Raw genomic sequence first — 3,311 nt, forward strand, 5'->3', positions numbered from 1 at the left:
TGAACCGAGCACATTTTCTCGACGAAAACAATGATGGGAAAGTGGCAAAAATGTCACAAAAATGTCACAAGAAATTGACAAAAATTGACGAAAAATGACAAAAATGTGACAAAATAATGACCAAAAAATGACAAAAATGTGACAAAATAATGACCAAAAAATGACAAAAATGTGACAAAATAATGACCAAAAAATTACAAAAATATGTGATAAAATGTGACAAAAATGTGATAAAAATGTGACAAAAAAATGGCAAAAATGTGACAAGAAAATTACAAAAATGTGACAAAATAATGACCAAAAAATTACAAAAATGTGATAAAATGTGACAAAAATGTGATACAAAATTGACAAAAAAGGGACAAAAAATTGATGAAAAAGTGGCAAAAATGTCACAAAAATGTCACAAAAATGTCACAAGAAATTGACGAAAAATGACAAAAATGTGATAAAAATGTGATAAAAATTTGACAAAAAAATGGCAAAAATGTGACAAAAAAATTACAAAAATGTGATAAAAAATTGACGAAAAAAAAAAAAAAAAGTGACCAAAAAATGACAAAAAAGTGACAAAAATGATGGAGAAAAAAAATCTGATGACGTGAGGAAAAAAAGATCCTCTCGGTTTAGGCGGGAGTTAAGAGTTTAAATTAGCCTTTATCTTCAAGACAAACTCACTGATCCTTACAAACATAAACGTCTCCTCTATGGAAATATTTCTACCAGGAACTCACTGGTCTAAGCTAATCTTAATGGAAATGAATACGAACAGGAAGTACTAGCGCCCACAGCTTCAGCTCAGAGGAACTAGCGTAGCCACATTGTGCAACAAGCCTATTAATTTTGGTCCAACTTTTCAAACGTTGAATACATTTAAACACAGGAAATGATGCAACTTTTGGAAAGGATTAACACACCTCTACCCACCTCCTGCACGTGCCCGAGCCGAAGCCTTTCAGCATTAGTTCGGGGCATTCATCTGTCCTCCTTGCTTGTGCTGTTTTGTATGTGGACTCCCAGCTGACAGCCTCCCCATGCTCACTCTTTCATGCGTGTCGGACGTCGGGTGTGTTTTATGTCCCTCTCTGCCCCCCGTAGGTCTGAGCGTGTGATTTAGAGGCGCGTGGAGGAAGAGTGTGCAGCTCCATCCTTCCTGCACTCAGGGAAACACCAGCTGGGACCTGCACAAGATAAACAGGTTGAGAAGAGGAGGAGACTGTCTTCAAAATCGCGAAGATTTCAGGGATTCTTAGCACCTTCAATAAGTAAAAGAGATTTTAAAAAGTACAGTTTTTGTTTGAATAAAAGCATTTTGGACTTTACTGTGTGTTAGATCACTACACTGCAAAAAGTAATGAAGTAGATTAGTATAAAAGTCTCAATTTGAGCATAATAATCCGAATTTGAGATGTTTTGACAATGAAAGATGTAGGTGGGCTCCTGACCCAGATTATTTCACTTGTTTTGAGACGTTTCGCACTCGTTTCAACTCATTTTGTCCTTATTTCAAGTAACTTTCTTTGCCAATGAGGTAAGAACATTGGTCTCATCTCATTGGCAGTTTTACTTTCTTATTTCAAGTGAGATTTACCTTAGAACTCGTCACAAACGTCCTCAAAAGAGCAAAATAAACTTGGTCAGATCAGGAAAAAAGTCTAAATGAGATAAAACTGCTTTAAACAAGAAACATTTCCTCAATTCAAGACATTTAAGCCAATGCTTGATATTCACTTTTTGTAGATAGATACTGTTTGACTTCTTGGAGACTATGCCTTTCTTTTCAGAAAAACGTTTGGTCAGTTGAGCTTTTGAGTAAGGACTGCCCAAACCCAACGAACATTACAACCCTGCACCTCAGATCAGTAAAAGTCAGGCTCCTGGACAATCGAAGCTGCAGTCAAAGAGTAGACGTAACATGTATTGATATAATTGTTACTTTGAGTTCATTTCTGTCACATGCTTTTCAGAATTATTGCGAATGCCCTTTGTCTTTTAAACAAACCTGTTGCCGGTTCTGTCAATCAACCCACACTGGGACTAATGATGAAAACTCTCTCGCAAATTTAACATGTGGACTTTGAAGGACTCAATATGTGCTGCCCCCCCCTTGAATAAATAAGTGGTTCCCAAACTGTGATCTGAGTAGCGCTGGTGGCATTTGAGCTTCTTCACGAGGTATGTAAAAGAATCTTCAATTTTAGACTTATGAGCTTCATTTATGCTTTTATAGTCCCTTTAAGTAGTTTTAATGTTAAAGGGATAATTCAGGATTTTTGTCATAAGGCCTCATTTCCTAGTTATCCAGAGTGTTGCTGATTTCTGGAGATATTTTTTGTTGCAATTCATGCAGTCCTTATGTTTGAAGAGTTTCGTGGTGCTAGGCTAGTGCTAGGCTAGTGCATTTCTATGGTATCAGCTAGCCTGCATTAAAAACAGTGTGACCCGCTCCACAGAGCACCTGAGGCAAATCACTTATAACACCAGACTGACCATATAAATGTCTGTGTCCATAGAATCATGTTTGGAATATAACTGACCTGCATCACATGAATGATCGCATTTTGAGGGACTATTTTCTAGCAGATCACTCCGCCGCTGCGTAGCTTATACAACCACGAAGCTGATGCTGCTCAGATATAAGGTATTTTAAATGCAAAATGGTTAAAATGATTTTAGACATTTATATCGTTAGTCTGGCGTTATAAGTGATTTGCCTCAGGTGCTCTGTGGAGCGGGTCACACTGTTTTTAATGCAGGCTAGCTGATACCATAGACATGCACTAGCCTTGCATTAGCCTAGCACCACGAAACTCTTCAAACATAAGAACTGCATGAATTGCAAAAAAAAATATCTCCAGGTACCAGCAACACTCTAACTAGGAAATGAGGCCCTGTGTCAAAAATCCTGAAACATCCCTTTAATGGTGCATTCACACTGGAAGTGTCAATACAACATGTGGCAATAGGTCAAACAAACAAAGCCTATAGTGGTTTGTCATATGTTGTTAGCGAAGAACAAAGTTGTGAATGAAAACATGAGCATTCATTTTGACTCAGAAACACTAGAATAGTTTTGCTTCTTTGCCTCTCTTATTAGGCTCATTTAATTATTCTTTGTCTACTTCCGGCAGTACAATGGTCAAGCTATAAACATATATGAAAGGTTTTGCATAATTGTTTAGATACAGTATTATTCAGTCAAAGCTCGTAAAGAACTGTGATCCAAGTACTGTATCTGGTGGACACATTTCAAATCCATGCCCCTTTATATAAGCGTTCCATTAATACAGCAAACATCATACAGATCAAAC

General features: G+C 37.2%; 1 long non-coding RNA gene across 1 annotated transcript; it reads left to right on the forward strand.

The window, feature by feature from the left end:
* The first annotated feature begins 2,341 nt into the window (after positions 1–2,341).
* Positions 2,342–2,651, forward strand: LOC306974772. The gene is made up of 2 exons (XR_013793659.1): positions 2,342–2,505; positions 2,567–2,651. It is a non-coding gene; the product is annotated as an uncharacterized lncRNA (long non-coding RNA).
* Positions 2,652–3,311: the final 660 nt, after the last annotated feature.

The sequence above is a fragment of the Gobius niger genome, assembly GCF_951799975.1.
Source record: "Gobius niger genome assembly, chromosome: 15".
NCBI classification, from domain to species: Eukaryota; Metazoa; Chordata; class Actinopteri; order Gobiiformes; family Gobiidae; genus Gobius; species Gobius niger.